The following is a 27724-nucleotide window of genomic DNA, read 5'->3' on the forward strand; positions in this document are numbered from 1 at the left end:
GCTAACACCAAGGAACAGCTGCCTTCCTCCTGCTACTACTGTAGCAATTGTCTTCTCCACTGTCACGTTATTTAATTGAGCAGAAACAAGTGCTGAAAATTGCTGGGTATTTGTGGAAGATGCATTTGCAGTCCTTTTTCTCAGATCTGTTAATTACTCTTTGAAAAAAATAAAACCCTGTCCCTCCCAAGTTCATTGGACAGTCATTTCTGGTATCTCATCATTGTCAATTCCTCTTTATTAAAATTGCTTTGATATTCTCTGGGCAAAATCCAGCCAAAATTTGTTCACTGCTTAAGTCTTCAATTTTATACAAATGCTTGAACTAAAGGCGACTTGCTTCTGGGCAGATATATATGGGTTTGCACTATTAATGTCCCGTTCATGCAGAACTCTCCCACTGAAATCTGTGGGTGGTATTCAACTAAGTTTGATTCAGACCAAACTGAAATTAATTAACATGTCTAAGCTAGGGTCATTATTTTCAATGGGTCCACTAGCTGACTAAGAAATACTAGATTGTGCCCCATTTATGTCATTTATGGCTGCTGTATCAGTGTTTTGCTGAGGATATCAGAAACACCCATAGAACAAGAAGCCCAGGGCTTTTTTTTCAGCCAGAAGTCACTGGAAATCAGTTCTTGCACCTCTTAGGTGGGCACCATTGCTATTATAAGAGAACAATGGAAGTGTTTAAGGTGAGTTCCAGCACCTCTTTTTCTAGAAAAATAGCACTGCATAAAACATTGCTAGTTCCAGGGGGCAATTATATCAGGAATTTCTATTTTATTTCATCTACATTTCAAAAAGATGATTTAGAAGTTGATAAATCTGGTAACACACACTTCTCTTTTTGTTTAGGCTTGTTAACAGATGGATAATACTAAAAAAGAAAGGGTAATATATCTGTAGTGCTCATCATTCCTGCTTTACCATATGTGCCAAGCCTAGATGAAGGATGGTGGAAGGCACATATCTCTGCATACTAATTAGACAAGGCTGCAAACTTCTGCACACTTCCTTGGAGTAAATTCCACTGAATTCAGTGAGGTACATTCTTGTGATTGAGCTGAACTTGCCTTCTCTGTATTCCTTTGGATCCAAGGTGTATGTTATTGAAGGGAAGGTGGATAGGAAGTTCAATTTCTGAATGAACCTTATGGTGTAGGCACTTTCCAAAGCAAAATTTTGCACTGTATAATAGAAAGTCCCAGCAGCTGCTAGGATATTCAAAACCATGAGATTTAGCCATTATGCATTAAACCACTGAGCAACTTAAAGTGGACTTAAATGCATTCAGAGATAAGTAAGCAGATTAATGAAAATTTAGAGAGGATTTGTACTCTTAAACCTGCATTGGTGTAAATGTGTAGCTTTTCTCCAAGCTTCACAGTGTTACATAGAACAAGAATTTTACTTTGTCCAGTGAATCTCTTGTTACTAAAGAGAGAGAGAAATCACATGAGCTGCAGTTGCCCCTTCTAAATTATACATAACCAAAGATGGCATTGCAGAACTATGGATTTTAAATCCAAACTGGAACCAGCTATTTCATATAGAATACATTTTTTAAATTGCAGTGTCATAATCTTTCGATTCAGTGGGGGGGGGGAGTCCAGGAAAATGAAAGAATCAATGAATAAAAGCCAATACTTTTTGAATAGGATAAAAGCTACACTAATAAAGCAAGGCCTTGACTTCTTTATCCTTAAGTGTTTAGGCCTCAGAAGATTTTTTCAAAGGTTCCATTTATTTTATATTCTAAAGATCTAAACTACATCAAACTGGGAACATGCCTGGGATATTAATTTCCAATGCAGACCAGTAGGAAGTTGTTGTTGTTGTTTAGTCGATTAGTTGTGTCCGACTCTTTGTGACCCCATGGACCACAGCATGCCAGGCACTCCTGTCTTCCACTGCCTCCCGCAGTTTCGTAGCTTCGAGAACACTGTCCAGCCATCTCACCCTCTGTCGTCCCCTTCTCCTTGTGTCCCCCATCTTTCCCAGCATCAGGGTCGTTTCCAGGGAGTCTTCTCTTCTCATGCGGTGGCCTAAATATTGGAGCCTCAGTTTCAGGATCTGTCCTTCCAGTGAGCACTCAGGGCTGATTTCCTTCAGAATGGACAGGTTTGATCTTCTTGCAGTCCATGGGACTCTCAAGAGTCTCCTCCAGCACCAAAATTCAAAAGCATCAATTCTTTAGCGAGCAGCCTTCTTGATGGTCCAGCTCTCACTTCCATACATCACTACTGGGAAAACCATGGCTTTAACTATACGGCCCTATCCCCCTGCAATGCAGGAATCTTGGTGGGGGGGAAAGAGACTCGAACCCACAATCCTGAGATTCCATACATCACTACTGGGCTTTAAACCATGGCTTTAACTATACGGACCTGCTATATAAGCAGATACATCTGCTTATATAATGAGGGAAGTAAATAATTTGGAATTTTATTTAAGATAATTAAATATACCTAGCTCACACAAATCTCCATATAACCAATATATGCAACCTAGTCTAACTTTAAATATAAATTGCAGGAGCATTTACCAGTGATATGTTATCATAACATGCACAAGCACAGCTGTTCTATTTTCAACACTTCTCATGACCTCATTGGATCACATTCCCTGAGCAGTGGTTTACATGGCTTGTGGCATTCCCTTCACTGAGGTGGTCAGCTTAATCTTTCAGAAACCTTTTTCATGGTGCTCCCTGCTTTTCTTGCAACCTTCGTAGTCTTGACATCATTGGTGTTTTGTTGAGATATGATACAGATGTTCTCCCTTTGCCAATAGCTTAATATGATTTTTCTTTTAAGTCTACAAGTCTCTGGTTTCTCTGCAGCAGTTGGAAGGAAATTAAACTGTTGCCTATTTTCTTTTTCTTTTTACTTCTGATGTCTTTTTTCACTTATGATCCCAGACTAGAAATAAACTGTAATTTTAAAGCGTAGTACACTCTCTTAAGTGGTTAATATAAAAACATTGATCTTTCTGCAGCATTGTCTTTATATGGAAGGTCATTGAAAGAAGAGTACCAGGGAAAGAAGTGGTGCTAAAGTGAATATATTTCCTGTCTCTTTCAATTCTACCTAGCTCGAGAAACAAGGAGAGGAACTGAAAGTGGGAGGGCAGGTTTCACTGAAACAAGCAGGATCAATATTATATCAAGCTCAGAATGGGTTGCCTTTGAATAAATGATTCTCTCTCTCTCTCTCCTTCCTTCCTTCCTTTCCATGAAACAGCCAGAAGCTATTTAACAGTAAAAACTTAAATATATATAATTCAAATCCAATTACAAATATAGACTGGGATTTTTTTAAAAAAATCTCCATTTAAAAGGCTTGTTGGAGAAGGAAGGTCTTCAGCACACACTGGAAAGACAATAGCGGCATAATGCAGACAGCTCCACAAAGGGGCAAAACAGGGACTGAATTGTGAGAAATAATGAACAGGCAGGCAACTGAGCTGTACTGAAGTAGCTAAATGTCAGAAAGAGCACAGATTTTCTTTTTAATAATGATGTCAAAATCCCTTTGAAATTCAGGTTTTTATTTTGTAATTAAGTCCCAAGTTGTCCTCTCTTTCAAAACTTCCCCACCTTCCAGCATCAGCAGAGAGGTAGAAGTGATGCAAAGGGTAAGGTTGTTCTTCAGACCTTCATTTGGCCTATCATGTGAATTTTCCAGTGCAAAGATGCCTGGGAGTTATAATCGGCCAAGCTTCTAGGTCCTTAGAATTTCACTCCCTCCTACCCCCAGCCCCAGCCCATGGTTGCTGCATTTTGAAAGTTAAGTTTTTGAACATGGGGTCGTGGGAACCCACGAGTCCATTCTAAATACTGAAGAAAGGAAAGCATTGCCCATCTCATCTGTTCATTCACCTAGAATGTAGTGAACCTTTGAACAGGGTGCTTGCAAAAGCAAAAGCCACTGATGGAATGCTCATATGGTGCAGCTCACCTCAAGCCTGCCAGTGCCTTCCACTTTCCTTTCCAAAGGGACTAGAAACTGACCTTGCAACAGAGGAAGGAGGCAGAAAGCAATGGGAAACGGTATCGGTCCTGCTGGGGATTTTGAAATTGGTACATACATTGGTATACCCAGAAAGCAAACAAACTCTTTGGGATAGGCTCTCCACTGCCCAAGGTAAGCAACTGGGTCTCTGGGGAAGGGAAAATGGGACGTGGCAAAGGAGAGGGGCAGTTCTGATTTTTTTGCAAGCGCCTGACATGAATGCTTGCAAAGAAGCGATCTGAATGCTCACAGAGGTGCAACCCCTCTTCAGCTGAACAGAATGTTAGTCTGTCGCTACCCACCACACAGTGGTGTTTTGTCATATTAATACTGAATGTTCTAAATAAACCAGATCACACCGTTTAGGGAGTTTCATGAAGTAAATGGCAAGATTTGGAAGTAGCATTCTAACCTCTGATGGGGACATTTCCCAAAATACTTTCCATGAGAAATGTCAACACAGCTGGAAACAATTCCAGATGGTTTCTTCTCCTGAGCCTGTGTCTGAAGTTTTATACACTCCATCTATGCCTTACATTTGATGGTCATGTTGTCCAGATAAAAAGGCTTCAAATAACACAAACTCCAAAAAGGAAGCAAAAGAACGAGAGAGGAGACAACACAGCAGAGCTGCAGCTTCAAAATGCCAACATCTCATGCCATACGTGGTGTAGTGGTTAAGAGCGGTGGACTCATAATCTGGTGAACCGGGTTTGATTCCCCGCTCCTCCACATGCAGCTGCTGGGTGACCTTGGGCTAGTCACACTTCTCTGAAGTCTCTCAGCCCCACTCACCTCACAGAGTGTTTGTTGTGGGGGAGGAAGGGAAAGGAGATTGAGACTCCTTAGAGTAGTGATAAAGTGGGATATCAAATCCAAACTCTTCTTCTTCTTCTTCACTACATAGGGAAATTGTTTCCAGTAAGAAACATGCACCATTTGGGCATACTTGACTGTCTATACTTTCTGAAAATATTTCTGCTATCAGTCTGTCCTTGAATGGTTGTTATTTTGCTGTTTTGCCCAATTTCTCCTTCAGTGGCATTGTTGGGTAAGCAAATCAAGGTCCTTTGAAATGCAACCTTATAATATAAGTGATTCATTAATCATCTTATAGTGCCATCTTCAGTAATGGTGTGTAGTGGCTATATATCTTATTAGCATTTACAAGGAATCATTAAACTGCATAATAAAATAATGTGATCTTTCATAAGCCAAATTGCTTAGTGGTGAGCTAGCTAGTGAGACCACTGTAGAAGTCCTTATTATTTATTAGCCTATTCCAATCAAAGGAGTGTTTTTTGTTTTGTTTTGTTTTTTGAGTGGGGTGTTCTTCCTTACAGCAACCTATGCCTCATCTATTTGCGGTTGGTCACCAGTCCACTTCAGCGTTTCGTTGAGTGCCTAGGAGCAAGTCTCATGCCCATGCCAGACCACACCACACATAAAGGTGAGGTAAAGGACTGCTGGATGGTTAAGTCTAGTCAAAGGTGACTATGGGGTGCAGTGCTCATTTCACTTCAGGCCAAGGGAGCTGGTGTTTGTCAACAGAAAGATTTCTGGGTCATGTGGCCAGCATTACTAAACCGTGATAGAAGCCAGAGCTGTTTACCTTATTGACGCAGGAGTACCTGTTTATCTGCTTGCACTGGTGTGCTTTCAAATTGCTAGGTTGGCAGAAGCTGGCACAGAGCAATGGGAGCTCACCCCATTGCACGAATTCAAACTGCCGACCTTCTGATCAGCAAGTCCAAGAGGCTCAGTGGTTTAGACCACAGCACCACCCGCTCCTGCCTTCTCATGCTGTGCCCAGATTGTAGAAGCAGGCTGGCATTGGTGCCTAATTGCATTCACTCCAGGTCAAACATTTGCAGTTCCTGGTGGAGCTTTGTCCTCTCTTCCGCTTCCTGTCACTATCACCACAAAAATCCTCCTTCTGGGCCAAGCGTGGAGGAGAGAGAAGGCACAGCAGCTACCACTGCCCATTGCCTTCCTACTTCTCCATTATCTCAAGCTCAATATCTTGCTTTTCAAAAGAGATTCATACCATACCATCTGCAAAAGAGAAGGTAGTACATGTTGGGTGCAGGAGAATAGACGAACAGATGATTAAAACTCAGGGTAGCTACCCCAGCTTTGTATCTGTATGCAACCTGAGGGTGGGGAGGGGGAAAAGAGGAGAAAAGCTCACTACAGGTATGTTGTCCACAGTCTATAAAAACCTGGAGTTGGACCCATAACTTGTAGCATTGTCAGGGCCAGCCCACTCATGAGGCAAGCTGAGGCGACTGCCTCGGGTGGCAGGATCCACTGAGGCAGCAAGATCCATCCTCCAAGAAATGCTTTGCTTGCTGCCACCACCTCTGCCACACACTCTTTGGAGGCCGGATCTGCTGCCTCTTTGGCAGCCCCCCAAATTCAGCCTCTATAGTGGCCTCTTGGTGAAGAGGAGGTTATGCTGGTCTCCTCCCACCCCTAGGAAGGAAATGGCGTGGGCTGCCCTCTGGGCTCTGCACCTACCTGGCATGATTCAGTGTGGGTCCCTTCTCCCACTTGCAACAATTTCCACTTCAACCATTGGGAAAGGTTGATTTGATTCCTCCCCAGTCTTGTTCCTGATGTAGCACTTCACTCACTCCTTCTTCCTGGGATGGGAGTGCCAAAATGTCTTGGGTCAGCCCTGAGCATTGTCATATATATTTCTGTGATCATATCAGTAGCTGTTCTCTATAAACAGCTGTTACAGCTGGGCCTCTAGCATTCTTTACAGGTTTCTGGCATTCTAAGTGAGGACTTGCCAGTACCAAACATTTAATGCATCATAGAATTGCAGTTGCTTTCCCTATGGCAACAGCATTTTGATTCATGGTAATTTTGTCTGAATCTCAAGCCCATGAATCACTGAGTTCCAAAAGGCATGCCTTCCCACTCCTACCATTGTATTTTATCACATTTCTCTTACACTAGTCCTTTGCTTATACCGTTAATGCTGTATAATTCTGTTATTACTATTGATGCCAATAAAGGGAATGGAGTTTTGGATCCTCTGCACCTGGTGCCATCCACAAACTTCATCGGTGGCTGTCACAGCTCTATATCTATTGATTGTTTACTTTCCTGCCTTTCTAAGACGTGTATAAACTTTGCACATATTTTGCTGAAATCTTAATAGCAGGGAGGTTCGACTGGCACCTTCATTGTACCCCTTTAGGTGTCAGGCAAAAACGTTCCTCTTCAACCAGGCCTTTAGCTGGTTAACATCTGATACCTTTTTATATCTGTTGTGGGAGGGGGAATTATTGGTTTTGTTCTGTTCTTATTTTTATTACGTATTTTGTGTTTTTTTCTATACTGTATGTTGTGAACTGCCCTGAGATCTATAAATGAAGGGTGCTATACAAACTTAAGGGGACACGGGTGGTGCTGTGGGTTAAACCACAGAGCCTAGGACTTGCTGATCAGAAGGTCAGCGGTTCGAATCCCCGCAACGGGGTGAGCTCCCATTGCTCAGTCCCTGCTCCTGCCAACCTAGCAGTTTGAAAGCACGTCAAAGTGCAAGTAGATAAATAGGTACCGCTCCAGCGGGAAGGTAAATGGCATTTCCGTGCGCTGCTCTGGTTCACCAGAAACGACTTGGTCATGCTGGCCACATGACCCGGAAGCTGTACGCCGGCTCCCTCAGCCAATAAAGCGAGATGAGCACCGTAACCCCAGAGTCAGCCATGACTGGACCTAATGGTCAGGGGTCCCTTTACCCTTTACCTTTATACAAACTTAATAAAAATAATAATGATGAATAAATAAATTTAGTTGTGCAGAAAGCCCTTTCCTGTAGGGACTGTCATTTTTTATTGTCCTGAAAGCCCAGTCCTGTAAGCATGGGGAATCTGTGGCCTTTCCAGGTGTTGCTCAAGACCATCTCCCATCAGCCCAGCCAGAATTGCTAATAGTTAGAGACGATGAGAGCCGTAGGCCAACAACATCAGCTTTGCTATTAAATTTGTCATGATCTGCTGTTTATGCAATACCCACCACATTCACCATTTTACCCTACACTTTTAATTACTCTTCTCTTTAATGTTTATTCAAAAGTATTTGCATACTACTGAAAACAAATGAGCACATTTGTCACTTTTATTTCCTCTCTTAAATATTTGTATAAACATATTCTTTTACAATTTATAAAACATATTCTGCATTTGTAAACTAATGCCCTTTTGTGATAGAGAATGCAATACTGTGTTGCTTCAGATGTACATATAAGACAGTTAAGCTGATGAATATGTTTTAACAGATGCTTGCATTTGGATCGTTTATTTAGACAGATATGGAACAAGTCCAAGACTTGACTTGCAAATATCAGTAAAGCTCTTGGTATGCACAGCTCCCAAACATCTGAAAGTATTTAGAAGGTCACTGTAAATAACAGTTGAATGGAGTTTGTATTTCGGTCATGTGGGTGACTAATTGTGCCTATGGGACTTGGCTGGGACAACAGGAAAATGGAGCAAATCTGCTCTGGAAGTGCATTGCCTAAATATCACATTCTCTTAGCTTGCATGAGGGTTTTTTTAGGCGGGGAAAATGGGGGGGGGGGGAGCTACATGCTTTTCCTGGTTCTTACACAGAATAAGACTCACCTCACCCATGAAGAGATGATAATAGGATTGGTAAGCAAGATGTCAGTCAATTGCCCTATTACTGCACTTGTTCTGCATATATTCTTCAGACTAAGAGTCAGAAGCAATTTCCATGGAAAAGTTCATTTCAAAAACCTAAAATAAATCAGTCACTCTCACTGTCACACACCACACAGCCTTCCCCATCCTGATACCTTCCAGATGTTTTGGACTACAACTCCCATCAGTCCTGGTCATGCTAGCTGGAACTGTAGCCTAAAACATCTGGAGAACACCACCATGGGGAAGGTTGATGCTTTGTTGTTGTTGTTTAGTCATGTCTGACTCGTCATGACCCCATGGACCAGAGCACGCCAGGCACTCCTGTCTTCCACTGCCTCCCGCAGTTCGGTCAAACTCATGCTGGTAGCTTTGAGAACACTATCCAACCATCTCGTCCTCTGTCATCCCGTTCTCCTTGTGCCCTCCATCTTTCCCAACATCAGGGTCTTTTCCAGGGAGTCTTCTCTTCTCATGAGGTGGCCAAAGTATTGGAGCCTCAGCTTCACGATCTGTCCTTCCAGTGAGCACTCAGGGCTGATTTCCTTCAGAATGGACAGGTTTGATCTTCTTGCAGTCCATTGGACTCTCAAGAGTCTCCTGCAGCACCATAATTCAAAAGCATCAATTCTTCGGTGATCAGCCTTCTTTAAGGTCCAGCTCTCACTTCCATACATCATTACTGGGAAAACCATAGCTTTTACTATAAGGACCTTTGTTGACAAGGTGATGTCTCTGCTTTTTAAGATGCTGTCTAGGTTTGTCACTGCTTTTCTCCCAAGAAGCAGTCTTTTAATTTTGTGACTGCTGTCAGCATCTGCAGTGATCATGGAGCCCAAGAAAGTAAAATCTCTCACTGCCTCCATTTCTTCCCCTTCTATTTGCCAGGAGGTGATGGGACCAGTGGCCATGATCTTCGTTTTTTTGATGTTGAGCTTCAGACCATATTTTGCGCTCTCCTCTTTCACCCTCATTAAAAGGTTCTTTAATTCCTCCTTGCTTTCTGCCATCAAGGTTGTGTCATCTGCATATCTGAGGTTGTTGATATTTCTTCCAGCAATCTTAATTCTGGCTTGGGATTCATAAGCTATGTCGTGCAGGTTGATGCTACATTTCTATAAAGATGCTTGAAACTGACTGAATCCCTGTGCTTTCAGATTTGTTGTTCTTCGCAGGCTAGAAACCTGAAGTTTGATACATGTGTAGTTCAAGATGCCCTTGAACTAGAAAAAATCCCTTGAACTATAAAAACAAAACAGCTAGGACACTTCTAGGTCTCTCCCTTGAGAATGTGAACATGAAGCCTGTCCCGGAATGGTTGAAGTGTGCTTTCCACTCGCATTTGTTTTCTGGACTTCAGAACTCAGAAATGAGTCCTAGTGCTACCCACAGTGTCCCTACGGACACCTTCAGTAGTCTCGCATAGCAAAATGCAAGTGTAAGTGTAAGAGAGAGTTGCTTTCAGGGACACTCGCCACCCACTGTTACATATGAGTTTCAGCCAAGGGAATAGAGTAGTAATAGCATCCCATAACTTTCTTTTCACACAAATAAATTGGTTTTTAAAAAATAATCTTTCTGCACAGAATCTCCTCCTCTCTTCCAGAGTTAGGCAGAATAATGACTGAGAGGTGAGGATGCATTATTCATGTTACTTAACGTCTGCTTAAGCTGCCGTGTGCGTCAGATGGTGTGCATTTATTCCCAGCTTTTTAGAAATGAAGACCCGGCATGTTTTAGAGCCTTTCCACTGCACCTGAGAAATTAGTTTACTTTCCACTTAACTTCATTCAGAAAATAAAGGTTTGACTTGGAATTGGAAACCAGCCTTTGTGCAAGCCTTGCTCATCCTCCTTCCTTCACATCTGTTCTTTGTGTGTTCTCAAGTATATATAAAACTCTTCACCCTCAGGGCATTGCCAGTCATTCAGACTCAAGTTCTCAATAGGGCCTCTTCAAATCTAATATATATAAGAAAGTGGCCCTATTAAAACTTTCCCATTTCCTGAAATGCCCCTAACCAAAATCATTAAAGTATGTCTCAAGCCTGCCATGCAGTGCAGTCTATTTTCACTATAATCCTCCATCTAGAGCAATGACCATTGAAAGTAACAATAACTCCTAATAGTACCTACTTTAATTAGATGGACATTTGCTTTTGTTTAATGAATGAATCTTCTCGGTTTGTGGTTGTTCAGCCTCTGTTTAGATTCAACAGACAGTATTCAATAAAGATTCTGCAGTGGCCTGGCTAAACAAAGGATATTGTGACTTCCTGCCTTCTCCATTTCCAGCATTATGTATAATAGGAAAAGTAAGAAAGGACAATGTAAGACCTAAACTGTAGCAAAAGAGAGATCCAATTAGAAGCCCTATCAACCCTAAGAATGTTAATACAGACTCACTCTCAGGTCAGTCCAGTCCTCATTCTGAAAACGACAAGAAACCCGCTGGGGAATTTTGCATTTGCAAGGCAATCAGTGCTTCTTAACCAGTTGGCTGGCTGAATAGTTATTTTCAGATAAAACAACTTTTGATAAGGCATAATCCCATTTTAACTGCTGTCTGTTCTTTAACTGGTATCCTTTTATTGAAGCTCCAAGTTCCCCAGGAACCATTTTGGAGAAGAAAGTGGGATGATACTAATTAGTGGATGCTGATGAAGAAGAGCAAAACAAAGATGCAGACTAGGGGTATGGAGGCATCTACAGCAGCCCTGCCCCCTTAAATCCCACATGTGTTTACCATGCCCACTCCATGCTAGGCTTTCTGGGTTGCTAATGTCCATGACAGTTAGCATGTGAGGATTTAGAGTCCTCTCAGTTTTCACTGGAAAACTCCCTGAATTACTCCCCCCGCCCCCAATGCTAATTTTCTGTTTAGACTTGGAATTAATTCAGACCAGGGTTTGTTTGTTTATTTTGTACAGAGAATCTTGTTAGAAGTGGTACAGTTTGCTATAGTCTGTTTCTCAATTAATATCTGTTTGCCGTAGCCATATAAATGTGGCCTCAATTATTGGATGACCCAAGTCTTTAGCTTGGCAGAAAGGCTAACAGGCTGCTGTCAGGTCAAATACACAAGATGCTATGGCATGTTTCATTAAAATTTACAGTAGCAGGGAATGTTGCTTGCAAACGAGAGATTATTCTTACTGTTTTTCAGAAGTTGTTGGTATCAAGGAACCGAAATACTCTCCTTAAGTCACACAACAATTATTTCTGGAAAGACAATGTAAAATGAGACTACTCACCTAAAACTATTATTTCAGTTTTAGAGTCCAAGATTATTCCATTGCAAATATTATTTCATTGCAACCTCAGTCTTGGTCTAAGATTGGGGGGGGGGGCAATGTTGCATTATTGAAAGGAGGCCAGGTGCAGAGCTCAGTGTGGCATGGCTTGGCTTCCTCTCTTATGCTCAGAAGCAGCCAGCCACTGAAACACAGTATGCTCAGCCCTGCACTTGGCCTCCTTTGCCCCTTCAACATTGAGGGGGCTTGGCCCCCTGCCAGCCCATACTGAGGGGGCTGAAGACACCTCCACCCCTAGGAGTTGGCATGCCTGCATCATAGTTTGCATCTAGGATAGGTTGAGAGTGCAAACTGCAGCACTGGATGTGCATACTTGTAAACCCAGTCTCCAGTTTTATAGGCATGCGTTTATAGCTGTAATCATCTGCAACAAATAACAGAGTGGAAACGGATGAAGCACAAAGCTGCCACTCTCTGAGTGACATCTCCCCTCTTTTGACTTGCACGGTTGGCTGAAATTAATTAATGTATGTTTCCAAGAAGAGTCAATAGGAGTCCATTGTATGCTGCAGAAGTAAATAAATTATTAAATCTTTTCCCATTTAAAAAACAACACCTGCGCCTCTACTTTCTGATATTATCTTCGCAAGGAGGATTATATATATATATACACACACACACACACAAGTACAGTACTTCCTTTCTGTGGAATAAGCATATGAACTAGGTGGGCGTTGCTTTTTAATTAGTAAATAAAGGGATGAACATTCTGGAGGTGGCAGTTTTCATCCCATATGGCACAGAACACAAAGTGCAAAAAGAAAAGAAAAAGTGTTTTTCAAACATTCTTAAATTTTAAGTATGCCAGTGAAGTACAGAAAATACGTGTTTAATGAGATCAGATTATTTTGAGTGATTTCTTCTGTCAAAATACTTATATTAGAAATGGTGTGTGTCTTAACGTCTTGTCAGAGTGCTCTTGCTGTACCTATCAGTTTATTAAATTATTCATTTTTCATAATTTTAGCCCCCCCTTTATCTTTCTTTAGGGTGCAATTGTCTGGGGATCCTATTAGCATCCTGTATGACTCACAGGCTCTTAGATGTATTTATGTGTCTGTTTCCCCAAGTACACATTGCATAATCATTTATTCTAGGGCAAATCTTAGCATATTCTTCAGAAGCCCGCTATGCCATGATTCACCCTTGCTCTTATACTGCATAGCTGGAGATAGACAAGTCTTCCATGTTTTCCTGGGTTCTTAGACTTCTGAACAGAAATGATGTAGCATTTGCTGTAAAGTTAGTGTGGCAAAACTACAGAGAAATAATTATGAGAAGCTACATAACTTTCTGTTTGGCTGCAAGTAGAGACAAAACAACAACACCACAAACTGGCTTATAAATATAAAATCAAATTTACTAGAATAATAACTGGAATAGAGATAGACTTGTAACCATTCAAGCAACAAACATACTAAGGTGCCATGTGCAAAGCAAAGCCTGGAGATACTGTAAACATGGAGTGGATAAATGTACAACTGTATCTTAATAAGTTACATGTGCAATCAATGTTATACAGACTGGATAAATGAACTGTTCATCAAGTAGCGTAAGTCCAATCACAGAATGGCAACCCTGTGTCACCACAATGGCAAGGATAGCACACTGGAGAATATGAAAAAGTTTTTCAAAGCTGTTTTTCAAAGACTGAACTGGATGAGATGTTCTTCAATAGGTCTTGAGTTGGAAACACAAAGCCGTATGCATGTTATGGTGACATGGGCAGAGTGGTCATCATCATGGGCGTGGCTATTTAATTACCCACTCAGTTTTGTGCAATGGGAGGTAAACTGTTTGTGCCTGGTCTGCGGCCAATGAATAGTGAAGAGATGCGAACATGACTATAATAAGGGTAGGCCATGTGGTGCCTTCCAGATGTTGTGGACTACAGTGCCCACTAGTCCTGGCCAACATGGCCAATGGTATTGGAGATGGGAGTTGTAGTCAAGAAACATGGGGAGGGCAGCATGCTGCCTCCTCATGTAGAGTACATAATATAGTATAAGTTGGGGGGATGTTTAGGGAGGCGGGAGGCAGGAGAGGATATATTATTTAATGATATCCTTCCTAACTTGCGCTAGCAAGTTCCATATCCTAGCAGAGTTCCAAACATCCCCCCTTTTTAAATTATGCAGCTATCAGCTTGTTGCGGACTCATCTGAGTCTTACTATTAAAGATTCCTTCCTGGTAAAATCCCTTCTAATCCCTCTTAAAAAGAATAAACACAAGAATCTGATTAACGTTAATATAAAAGTAGTTTACTCACAGATTCATTCAGGTTCACAGACATATCCCTGAAGGCAGGCTTAGGTTACATAACAACTAGAACTATTCCATAAAGAAGTTAGTCCCAAGTGACTGTGACTAAGCAGTCACTTGTCCAAACACATAGCAGCATACAAAAAGGAGAACACACACACTGATCAGAACATGCAGGCCGTGTGCTCCTCCATGCTAGTACAACAGACCGCACCCTCTTCAAGTCACATGTAGTGGAAGTCTGTCCTAGCTCAGGAGGAAACAGGAAGTCTTATCCTGAGTGGCACAAAACATCCCCTAACATGTCCACTTTAGGAATATTGTACTTGACTGCAGTTTTACACTCCACATAAGTTTATTTCTCTACTATGCCACTTCCATCCTGCCCATGATCCCTCCCACCCCCGTTTAAACCATTCTGTTGACTTCGCTTCACCAGCAGAATGGCTGCACTGGTCACCATCTTGTATTGTCATATTTTATGGCTCTTCAGTGGATCACGGGTAAAGGATTGTTCTTTTAAACAAGTCTGGGCAAGATACCTTGATTTATCCGATTGTTCAGATTTCTGCTGTGGATGTAAGTTGTTTGTGGAAAATTTTGGCTCAGCTACTCTCCATAGCTCTGCATTGCTTATCCATGATGATTGCTGCAAAACCACAAATAATTGTAGGACTTTCCTGGGAATGGATTAACATTCTGTGGATAAACAGCAGTAGAAGTAAGAATAATATAGCTGTATGGAAATAAAAACAGAGGCTCAATAAGAAAGAGATGCAAGCACCTAATAATGCCATATCTGCTTTCATAGGCGAATGAAAAATGGTTTGTAATATAGCTTTCATACCTGGGAAAGTGGGCAAGCTATCCTTCATGAAATATGTGATTACTTCATTTTCCCCAGGAGTTCAATAGCATTTCCAACAATAAAATATTTTATAGGGCAAGAGAGAGGGCACTTTTACATGCCCAGTGGAATGATCTACAAATCCCTAAGAGTGTAATTCTTGCAGTTCAGCTGTTCGTAACAGATGCAAGTGGCTGCTTCTGCATACCTTGAAACTAGGTAGGTGAAACACCACGGACCAAGACCTTGATTTCAAATCAAACTACAGAGCAAAATATATAGTCAGGCATTATTGGTTAATGAGTTTGGTGACGTTTTATTACATAGAGCTTTACGTATTCCCCCCCCCCCTCCAGTTTTTGCCATCTTAAAATCTGGAATTTAACAACACAAAGGGAGGAATTAAAAATAGTGCTAAGCAGATTGCCCGTCCAGCTCAAACATTTCTGCCCTCTCCTCCCTGATGCTTATGGGAAGCCAAGTATATGAGCCCAATAGCACTTGCTCACCCCTTCATGTTCTCCAGTAACTCAGATTCAGAGCCCAGATTGCCTCCAATACTGGAGATAGCACATGTTCATAAGACTAGTAGCCATTGATACTTACTGTCCCTTAATTTGTCCAATACTCTTCTGAAGCCATCTAAGGGCTCATCCAGACTTCCCCCTGGAACCACGCTTTTTTCTGTTCCTGCACTTTCCCTGCAAAAACACACTTACACTCTTCACTGCTGAATCAGATCAAAAAGCAATCTGTGGGAAACCTTAATTGCCATTTGTTCTGATTCAGCTTTGTTTAGTGGGTTTTCGCGGAGAAAGTGCTGGGGCAAAAAAGAGGGAGGGGCTCAGACATGGTGCTTTAAATTGTGGACCAGTGCCTAGAAAGTGTGGGGCAAAAGGTAAATGTGGGTGAGCCCTAGATTGGTGTCCGTTGCTGCTTCTTATGGGAGTGAACGCCATAGTTTACCTATGTAGTATATGAAGAAGTGCTCTTTTTTTCCCTGTCTGTCCTGAATGTTCCCATATTCAGCTTCTTTAGGTGGTGCGTTTAGGATTATAATTCATTTTATGTTGCAGTTTTCTTTATTTAACTAATCACGGTTATGAGATCCAGAAAAGCTTGCTCTCATCCAGGAGGACAACATGGAAACAAAAGCAGCGCAATTTGTTTTTCTAGTAACAGACCAATTTGCACAAGTAAAATATGCATGTATCTTCTTACTTTGCATAAGTCATTCAACTTCCAAGATACACAGCTCAGTTGTGTGACTTCAGGGGCTCCAAAATTAAGAATGCATGTCCAGTGTACATAGGATTGAAGGCAGGTTAGTCTTTCAAAGCAAAGCAAGTACAGAAAAATCACAGTCAATGTAATTCCAAAGTAAGAAATCCATGAATTTAAGATTTTCTAGGTTATCATCATACCCACCTGGAAAATGAGCTTTGCTTATATGAAAGTGTTAATATAGGTGCATACGAAGCTGCATTATATTGAGTCAGGCCACTGACCCATCTAGCTCAGTGCTTCCTGTGCTGATTGGCACTGGATCTTTGGCAGGGTCGTTCTCCATAGCCCTACCTGGAAATGCCAAGTGATTAAATCTGGGACCTTCTGCATGCAAAGCAGAGCTACTGAGCTACGGCCTTTCCTCAAGGCTTCACAATTTACAACAACTTTCAGGATTAATATGGGTCACTCCATGGCAGAAAATGGAAAACCCTTCCAAGTAATCATTCAAGCCAGTCAGCATATATTTGGCTCCTTGGATGGGATGATGTTGGCTTGGATTACTGTATTCTTTGCATCTCCCACCCTTTTCTAGTATATTGGGAGGCCATGACAGAGAGTAGGCAGCAGGTTATACATATGTTCGTCTTCTTCCATTTTCTCAGAAATTCCATTTAATTGTCATTCCTATTTCTTTGCAAATGTTTCCCTGTTCACATATTTCCCTTTAAAGGTTCAGTTGCTCATTCAGAATATAAAATCTTCAGGTGCTTAGTTACAGTAATCATTATTTCTCCTGAACAGCAGCTCTGTCATTAACTTTATAGCTTGTGAAACTGAATTTCTGAGAAGAAACATTTGTAGTCTTGTTGTTGGCATCAATCCGTCTCAAGAGACAATGGAGTGTTACTCCAGGGGTGAAGTCAAACAACTGTGTTAGAAGCACCGAAGTGACTTCCCTGGAGCGTAAACCTGGACAGTGTGTATGAAGGTCCTGGGCTGCCTTGAAGAAGGTGTACAAGGGGCCATCCTACCATCTTAAGGACTTCACTCCGGATTTGTTTTGGGTTTACTGCATAGCCTTTTCTTTCTCCCAAAATATCCTGCAAGGCAGCTGAGGTTTAGGATCAGAGTTTTCCTTCTCCTAGATGGGCTACTTTCCCAGGTTGATGAGTTCCATCTGCCCCTCACAGTCTACAGCATGACTAGCAGACCAACTATTGGTTTAATCTGCCAGATCCTGCCTTCACATGCAGGGAGAGTTCCTAATTCACTCAGGGTTTGAGACCTGCTGGCTGGTTTAGCTGGTTTAGCTAGGCAGTCAAAACTCTTCCTGGGGTGTGGCTGCTGTAGCATGCTGACGGCTTCTAGGAGCCACAGATGAGAGCTGAGTGCAGCTGAGATAAAAGCTGGACAAACTACCCTAGAAGGAACACTGTGTCACCCACCAAAAGTACTACTCTCCATTTGTAGGCTAAGCTTATGAAATATCTACAGAAATATTGCATATCTGCTTTACTTACTTACTTTGTGCATTGAACAGTGCTAAAAAATCCCCACTAATGTCACTTTTATATAAAAATATACTTGTGATTGTATATCTTTTATCTCATTCTGTTTACTGGAAAGTCCCTAAATGATTCTAAATGTCCATTTTCCCTATTTACTTTGCCCCGGAGCATTCTCTGGCTGCGGTGTTCTCAAGAAAACAATATCCAAAGTAAAACTGATTACTCTGGGAATGCATTGTGTAAACCACTTTTTAGTGCAGCAGACATCAAGTAGGAACATTTAAATACCCACTGAGTATCAACCGAACAAGGCACATAAAGATCAAAACAGGAAAGTGTGCACATGGCACACTAAAATGATTTATGAGTATACATTTTCATTACATGGGCACAAAAGCATTGTGAACCGTGGAGATCAGGAAACATCAAACACCCTCTAGGCATAAGCATATTCACATCAAATTAAATCAGGTTTCCCCCCCTGCTGCAATAATAATAATCCTATTTTCTTGAATCAATTTTTATTGAAGCAATATTCGACATATAATCTATAATTATATATTACGCCTAAACTCTGAAATGTTATTAAAATCCCAGGTTTCCAGTGCATGTATAAAAGAAATCAAATTGTTTTGTTTTTTCCAGGCTTCTTGCCTAGTGGCAATGCGGCTGCTGCCTTGCTTTGAAATATTGATATCTGCACAGGTTTGCTGGCTTTAAATATTGAAGAGCGCTATTAAGGCCATGGAAGAACAAGTGCAAGACCTAATCAGTGGGAAGAAGTTCTGAAGAGCTGCCAGCAGCTAGAACCAAGAGGGGAAATCTCTTCATCACTTTGATGAAGTAAGTAGGAGTATTCATGTTCAAGAACTACAAAAGCAGGGCTATGACATCCTAGTATATATTTTACCCTGCCACCTGGCTGATACATTCTGGATTATAAGCAAAACACATCAAACCAACCCCAGGCATGTTGGTTAAGCTACAATGCTACAATCAGGAGCTGAAAGAATATGAAAAATTTGGATTGCTTTTGTACAATTTTTCAGCATATTCCTTTGTACCCTCTCTCTTTCTCTATGCAATACATTGGTACCTTGGTTTAAGAACAGCTTAGTTTATGAACAACTTGGATTAAGAACGCTGCAAACCCGGAAGTAGGTGTTTTGGTTTTTGAACTTTGCCTTGGAAGCAGAACAGGTTTCACTTCCTATTGAGTGTGTTCTGTTTGTAAATTGAGTCCGCCGCTGCTATGGGAAAGCACACCTTGGTTTAAGAATGCTTTGGTTTAAGAACGGACTTCCGGAACGGATTACGTTCGTAAACCAAGGTACCACTGTACTCGCTTATGCATCTCTCTCCACCACCCCCTTTCCCCTTTTAATACGTGTAACTAATTTGTATACTCCAACTGATGCTATTTATCAACTATTATTTGGTATCTATCCCTGATCAAAGTCAGTTCTGTGTTTTGTTCTTTAGCAAACTGTGAAGGATATTCTTATAAGCATAAGAATTATTGTTTTTCTTTCTTACTATTGGGTTGTTATTGGGAGGTTTTAATTTTTATTATGTATTTTGTGATTTTATATTGTGCTTTTATATTCTGCCCTGGGACCTGCAGATATAGAACGGTATACAAATAATAATAATGATAATGATAATGATGATGATTATTATGCTTGTACACATATCTTCAAATTTCAGCCTCCTTCCCTGGGTGTGTGTATATGCTTCTTGACCCCGGTGCACATACGGGGGCAGTAGATTTCCTATCCCTACCCTAACTTCTTATCAGGGGTTAATGTCACTGCAAGGCCAAGGGGAGAGGCCTTATTACCACCACCATGTACGTACTGACTATAATGCTACAACTTTTCAATCACAACTAATCATATCTTGTAAGAACTTCCACAAAATTGTCAACAGTAGACCCCAAAGGTTTCTGTTCCAAAGTGAGTTCCCAAAGATAAATTGTCAGTGTCTATGTAAATCAGGTTGCAGAAGAGAGTTCTTCTTTTCATTGTTGCATCCCATAATACATGATCAATTGTTTTTCTTAATCAGACTTTAAAAGGTGGAGTCAACACTTTCGACATTGAATAAATTGCTCTGCAGAGGATAGCCCCCTGTCAAAATCCCAAACACACCAAATTGCTTCATCTGTCCCTGCCGAAGATCCCAAAGTCTTGCACAGTTGGACAAAGGGATCTGTTCCCTCACCATCTTCACTATTCACTTAGAAGCTTCAGCACATTTACTTTCAGCATGGATCAAGGCAATGCAACCCTACAAAACTGGACCCCAAAACACATCAGTTGTGGTTCTGAATTAAAGACCCATATCTCATTTACCAAATAATGCTTACATCCCACACCGCTACTCTTCCCTATCTTTTTCTCAGCATGTTTGAGTGTGTGATCCTGTGTATTCATTTGGGAGTAAGCGGTGCTGGATCCAATGGAACTTGTAACAAATATACATTTAGGATTCTACTGCATATTGCAGTTTTTCTATAAATATAATCCTCGTGAGATTAAAATCTTCAGTTACACAACCTGCTTAAACTCTTTTTTTTTTTTAAGAACACTTTTTATGATCCATTTAGTGCTGTAACAGCTTCTAGCTTCTGATGCTTTGGGCTGATGGATATGGTTTTTATTGTAATGCTGCTGTTTTGCTTTGCTTTTATGTATTTTTATTGCTTTTTGTTGCTTTATTGTATATTGTTTTACTTTTGTATTTTTTAATTTGCTTGCAGGGTGCCTTCGGGGTTCTTCCAGACCAAAAGTATAAGATATAAATACAGTAAGTAGGTAAATAACAAGAGTAAGCAAATAAATGCATCAGACGTCAGTGCAACACAAGCTATTAAAGAGTGCTCAAATGCTCCATACAAAAAAGAAAAGTTACTTTTGCAATGCATCACAAGCAGGAGGGGACTAGGGTAGTCATCTCTCAGGGGACTGCTGTAGGAGACTGTGCTGGAACCACCAACGGAAAAACTTTTCCACCTTCCTTGACCCACCCGACTGCCTGGCATCCTTATCAGGAGAAGCTGCCAAATTATTTTCTCTTTTTCCCGCTGGCATCTTTGTGGGAGCTGCCTTTTGTCATTCTGGCAGGAATATTATTGCATTTGGCTAGAAAAAGATTTTTTTATATATAACTGTCTTTAGCTTTGGTTTGCTTGAATTTTTTTGAGCTTGATATTTTTTATTTTATTTTTTGTATCTGTATGTTATTTTTTGTGAGCTGCTTTGGAGGCCAAAAGATTGAATATAAATAAACAGGAGCAATCACTATAAGAGGTAAATTCCTTTTGCTCTTTATCTGTTTCAGAGACATTTATTCTTTGAAGAAGTAGGATGGAGTTTTTTTAAAAGCATTTTGAGTATGTCCTTAAATACAAAAGTAGACATAACACTATTAGCAAAAAATATTTTATGGTATGTCTTATTGTAGTTTTTTTCTGTCAGAAGCAATTCTAATTGTCAAACCGCATAAATAATGGAACATGGAGAAGAGAAACAACATGAACATTTATAGTTGTTGAAATGATGTTGGAATTGAACCATGTTTTTTTTCCAAAATAAAGAAACAAGCATATGGGGCAGCCAAGCTGAGTTGCCAGTATATGCTTGAGCACCATGCCCCGTAAAAATGAATAATTGTCCAAGGGTTATATACTTTAAAGATCCATTCTCAAGTCCATGACTCAAATTTGCATACTCACACATACATACAGCACTGGACAAATTTAGGTGATGATTTGTGAAGTCTTGGGGTTTTCTTCTCCTATTGCTGCAGCCATTCCCATCTCCCCATAAATCCAGGAAGTTAATTGGACTCTTGAAAAGCTCTGAGAAACGATTGTGTGCCAGCTTCCTGGGCCATTTCCCCATTCAAGAGGGAAGTCAGCCAGAAATTCAACAGAACCATTAGCCATGATAACCCCCATAGAGCCATCAGGAATCCATCCTAATAGGCCCCAAATGAGCAACTCTTTGCTTCTAGATTGTCCCAAGAGGACATGATAACGCAACACGTAGAAGAACTTCAGTGACCTTTTGTTCCAAGCCTTAGAGATGACAATGCTGTGATGTTTTGTGATAGCTAAACTAACTCTCTGCTTAAGTCTTAGACTACTACACTTGCTCTTTATGTACTACAGGTTTCTCTTTTTAAAAAAAAGCTAAGTCCACTCCCCCACCCCCATTGCCGTGGATTAATAGTTGCAATTTAGATCTACTTACTGTAGACATTTCCTGAAATTTTAAGAGTTGCTATAGGAACAGAAGTATCACTTAAACAGCCAAGTTGAGTAAACTGTTAAAAAAAACAACAACCAACCAGAATAGCATTATTGAACAGATAGCTATGCTTCAATCTCACTCTGAGGATAGTGCGTTTAAGACCCATAGGCCCATATAGCGTTTGACAGCTCTGTGGCTAAGTCTGCTCAGGCATCTCTCCACTGCCTGAAGGAAGGGGAAACAGAACCAGCATATGAATAGCACTTCTATATATAAAATTCAGTTGGGAAAAGAAGTGCAGATGGATGAAAGGGGACCTTTTGAAATCAATAAAGCCACAACTGCAAACACACTGATGCAAATCTTTTAAGGGATCCAAATTAAGGCAGCAGTAGCTCTTTCTGAAATATAGTATTGACATTTTCAAAATGGATGGTGCTCTCTTGAAGATTGGGGTTGCATATAAACAGCCACCTTTTTTTTTCCTGTAGTACAAAAGAAGAATCTGAATGTTTCCGTTTACAGTGAGCTTTGTATTTCAGATATGCATCAAAAATGCTGTGCTGGTGGACGTTTAGTTTTATGTTTGCAGAACCTTTTAGAAACATCATTTTAAGCAAGAGAGTACAGTTCAGCTGCCACGCCTGTTTTGTATTCTGCTCTACATCCAAGTTTTATCACAAGCATTTTGGATTGCAGACTGCCTCACTTTCCTCCAGCTTCTCTAATTCCTCCAGCCCAGAGGAAAAACCTCAACATAATTACATGCTACAAAGCTAGAAAATCATTTATGCTGGAGGATTTATTTTTTAAATGAAAGACTCACCCTAAATACATAAATTAGACATTACCTGACAACTGAGCTTTGTTCTTCAGCACATAGAGAGTGCTGTGGTAAATTTTCATTTGTTATTGCCCAGATTATTGTTTGGATTTGCTTTCTAATAACTTGGCTATTGTTAGTCCTTTATTTTCAGGAAACTAGTAAACAATTAAGAAGCCCCCCCCCCCCACCTCTAAATCTATAAGCACAATCCACATACTGGAGGTTTAGATATGATTCTGGGTGCAATCCTGTTCACATTTACATGGGAGCAAGTCCTGTTGTGCATTCTGGGACTTCCTTCTGAAGTTCTGACTAAACCAGGTTTGGACTGTGCTGTCAAAATATTACAAGGATGAGGTAAAGTCATAGAACAATGATAGAGGTAAATCATGAAGGGAACAAACATCGCTGCAGGCATTGTGGGATGTTCTGGGTTTTGTTTTTTATCAATTTTTGGAAATAAATCATTCTGTTGCTTTTGTGTTGAAAAAAATATTGGGCACAAAATACTGTGACAGAGTTGTGGTCATTACAAAACAAACAACCATCACCACCACCCAAGCCTGTTATTGTAATTAGAGAGCACATATTAAAAGCCAATATAAGGTCTGGTGCTGTTCACCATGATGTCCTTCTCCCATAAAAGCTTAATTGGCATCATTTGGGAGCAAGACAAAAGTCTCTACTGTGTGTTCATAATGTACCTATTTATTTGTCCTCTTTGTAATAGCTGACAGCTTTTTTTCTTTTCTTTTTAGTATTCTCAAATTAAATGTTCAAATCTTATTAATTTAGACTGTTGCAGGGGGGGAGTTAATTAGGAGTGAACAAATCAAAGTGAAGCTTTTTTATCTCTCAACAAAGCAGGGACATAATACAGCAAGCATTTAGACTGCAAAATTTAAGAACCTAAGGCAGTGACACAGGCAGCAGAAGCCAGCATTGCTGAAGGAACACACTCTAATTTTTTTGGCCCCACCACTGTCTCTGCTCAAACAGGTTTTGTGGGTTTTTAAAGCATGATGAGATCCTAAGAACTCTGATCAGAGGAATGATGGTGGGATAAATCAATGAATATATGCACCATGAGCAACAATGGCTTGTCACATTGTTTTCAGTTGTAAACAGAGCTATAACCTGCCTTACAAACATCTGATCTAGGTAAATCACATTTTATTTTTACAATACCCTTTATTGCTAGGCCTGACTGCTTTCAGACAGAGAGGAAAGCATAGCTTTTAAACTAGACACTGACATTATATAACAATGGTAATAAACCTATGTTTGTTTATTAACAGGAATAAGTCCCATTTGAATCAATGGAAGTTACGTTTGAGTAAACATGAGTAACATTGTGCTATGAATTTGTAAAAACCAGATTATGCTAGAGAAAGAATAACGGTTGCATGACCTGCTTGTCAGAAGTAGTTAATGCAAAATAAACATGGGTCTTGAATATGTATTCCTATCCAAGCTTTCAACTGTATGTGCAATGTCAAGGGCAAAAAACACAGGATTTAGCAGCTGTTTAAAAGAAACACTGCCTAGCATTGGTTAAGCTTACCTAGGCCATGGGCAGTGTCAAAGATGACTGACTCTGGAAAGGAGTCTATGTAAGGTGGAACTGGAGCTAATTCAATTGGTCTGAATCCTTTTCCAACTTGTTCGATGGCGAGTGACACATTCATTCTATAAAATAGTGAAAAGGAAACTGAAGACCTTTTGTATTTCATTCCAATGTGACATCTTAATGTAACTGAGAACAGATGCTTCTGAAAAGGAACCGAATGTGCACAGTGTAGCCAAGGCTTCTTCACACTGTTCTGCCAAAGTGCTGCAACAGTGACTTGGAGAAACTTCCTCCAGGGAAATTAAGGAGTAGCTTGTTCTCATCCTCAATCACTTGTTCTACTGAGATTCCAGAGGTGCAGTAGAACAGAAATAAGGAGGAGTGCAGATCTGGGAGCAGAAGTGGTGAAGCCATCTGCCACTGATAGAGCAACTAACTGATGGACTTTCTTTATTCTGGAAAATGAATGAGGTGATAATGGTGCTTTTAATTTTTGCTATTTGTTGTGAAATATTTGCATCTTTGTACTCTGAGGGCAGATTCACACCATGCATTTAAATGGCTTCCCCAAAGTATCATGGGAAGGTTACACAAATAGATTGTTAAAATCAGCTATATATTTTCTAAGCAGCCAAAATTACAACAGGAGGAGCTTTGGTCTCAAAGGAAGGTGGTACCTAGTAGCTGGACTGGGTTGTGGGGGAATTTGGCTTGAGTGGAGGTTTATTGAATTTGGCCTGAAGTATATGCCTCTTGTATATGCTGCGTCCTTGCTCTTGATATAATCCCACTCTGGCTGAGATCTAGTAATCTAGAGTTCACAAGTGGCCTATTACTCCTAACTAGCACAAACTTGAGATAATTTGTTTTTCACACTAATTGTGGTAATGAATTGACAGTAAAACCATTTATAGCCCCTGGCAAAGGCCATAAGCCAGTGACTGCGGTGCTAGTTTATTTTATTTTCCTTTCTGTCACAAAGCATAAAATAAGTTTCGCCAGGAAATAAAAGATCTTTGATACCCATAAGAACAACAAAAATGGGTGGTGGGGGGGGGAAACCAGCCGCATGACCTCAGCTCCATCTAATGGAATTTTATTGTGAGGCTTGTTAAACTTTTCCAAGCAGAAATACTGACAAAACAAAAGCTTCTACAGCCACCTACACAAATCTCTTTGCTTTTGAAAAAGAACACTTATTCAGTCATCTTTGCTCAAGAAAAAAAGAAAAAGAAATTATTCTTACAAGTTCTCAAGCCAAACATCCCCCACCAGACTGTTTTCTACGTGACTGGGAGTTCCATGCTTAAACAAATGGATCTGTTGCTATCACTTTTTAGTTTTGCTCTCAGACTCAGAACTAGAATTGACAACAAGTTTGATCAATGTATCAAGATTCACGGTTCATCAAAGCACTCTTATTGTGGATGGAAGTAGTTTTATATTTGCTGGTGAGAGTCTGCTCTGATATAAAACTGGACCCCTCTCAGGTGAGAGTAGTATTATTAGACAGTCTAGTACAGGGATGAGCAAACTTTTTCAGCAGGGGGCCGGCCCACTGTCCCTCAGACCTTGTGGGGGGCCAGACTATATTTTTTGGGGGGGGAAATGAACAAATTCCTATGCCCCACAAATAACCCAGAGGTGCATTTTTAATAAAAGCACACATTCTACTCATGTAAAAACACGCTGATTCCCGGACCGTCTGCAGGCCAGATTTATAAGGCGATTGGGCCGGATCAGGCCCCCAGGCCTTAGTTTGCCTACCCATGGTCTAGTGGGTGTGAGACATGAGCCCAATAGTGCTTCAGAGACTGGGATAGTATTTTATACATGTAGGTACTTATTGAACCTATTTCTGAGTTAATGTTGGTAGGACTGCACTGGAAATTATTTAGCCATTTGGGAATGTGAGGTTATATAATCATATTTGTACTCCGATGTCATGTTTACTGGATTTATCTTCCTCATTCTTTACAAGATGATGGAAACTACTGGCCCTGCAACCTGAGCTGCATTTGGAATTAACAGAGTTTTAAATCATGGGCAAAGCAAATAAGATAATGAAAATAAGAGTGAAAAAGATAAGCAGAATGAGGAGTCAGTCTTGCTGATGCCACAGGTACTGTAATTGCTCACACAAATCTCTCATTGACATCGCCTCTCCAACTTCTAGTGAGTTCATATATTGTTTATAATTGTAGCAAGGTCAGAAGAACCTCTCTTACCAGTGACTTGACTCTACAGATGTCTGGTAATGGAGTCACTGTATTAATGGATGTTTCGCTGAAATGATGGACAAAATGTCTTGAAAGGCTAGAACCCCTATGCTTATTTTTCAAATACACAACTGGGAAAGAACTCCAAACTTAATCTCAGGAAAGTGAGATGATGCACTGTTAACACTGCTGAGCATTATCAGCCCAAATAAGTAAGCCGGCTAAATCAGAGCTCTTGGATTTGAGGCAGTGAGCTGTCCCATGTGCTCCTGTACCTGAATGTTTCAGGTACGGTATTTTTCTGCGGAATTCTAGCCCTGCTGCCTCTTCCTTTTCAATTTAAGTGTAATTATTGTTGCTGAAAGACATGAGTTAGGATCATGAACTGGTGGTAGACAATAATATTGTTAACATTGCGGCAGGTAGTCCTCAAGCTGGTGGTCTTGTGACGTTACATTACTGCTTTTGTGCTGCAAATCAGACTTAACTTTCCAGTGGGTTTATTGCTATTCTAAATATAGGGACAAAGGGTTGTAGCCAACAAAGTCATCCCATTAGCACAAAGACTTCTACTTGCCCTGTGCATCCCCCTCCCCCCCAATGTGCTCTGGTGGGTTGAAGAATGCCCAGAACAAATTGTGGGAGAGGAGCACATGGAGAAAGGAGCGCAAAAGCAAAAGTCTCATTGCACAGGTAGAAGTCATTGCACGAACAGAATGACTTCACTGGATACAGCCCTAGTAGTCTAAAATGTCATCCCGCCCCTACAAAAATTGCTTTCCAATCTTCGTATTTATTTTCCTTGTCCTAGATCCAAAGCACTGTGTGTCCATGTGCCCAAGAGTGGTATGAAATTAAAGCAGCACGACAGATCTCTTTTGAAACGGAGGGAGTTTCATAACCAGTTTGGAATATAGCATGTAATATAGTCTGTTATTCAAAGACCAAGATAGAATTAACTGAGCATTCTCTGGTCACTGGCAGGACACTGCCT

General features: G+C 40.7%; 1 protein-coding gene across 4 annotated transcripts in view; it reads left to right on the plus strand.

Annotated features, from left to right (window-relative positions):
• Positions 1–27724, plus strand: part of TAMM41 (TAM41 mitochondrial translocator assembly and maintenance homolog) — a 129753-nt gene that overhangs the window by 56947 nt on the left and 45082 nt on the right. For all 4 annotated transcript variants that reach the window (XR_014508484.1, XM_083429227.1, XM_083429228.1 and 1 more), the window contains one exon: positions 18505–18702. The gene's annotated coding sequence lies outside the window, so the exon portion shown is untranslated. The remainder of the gene's footprint in view (positions 1–18504; positions 18703–27724) is intronic.

Source organism: Podarcis tiliguerta (genome assembly GCF_965153285.1).
Source record: "Podarcis tiliguerta genome assembly, chromosome: 2".
Classification (NCBI taxonomy): Eukaryota; Metazoa; Chordata; class Lepidosauria; order Squamata; family Lacertidae; genus Podarcis; species Podarcis tiliguerta.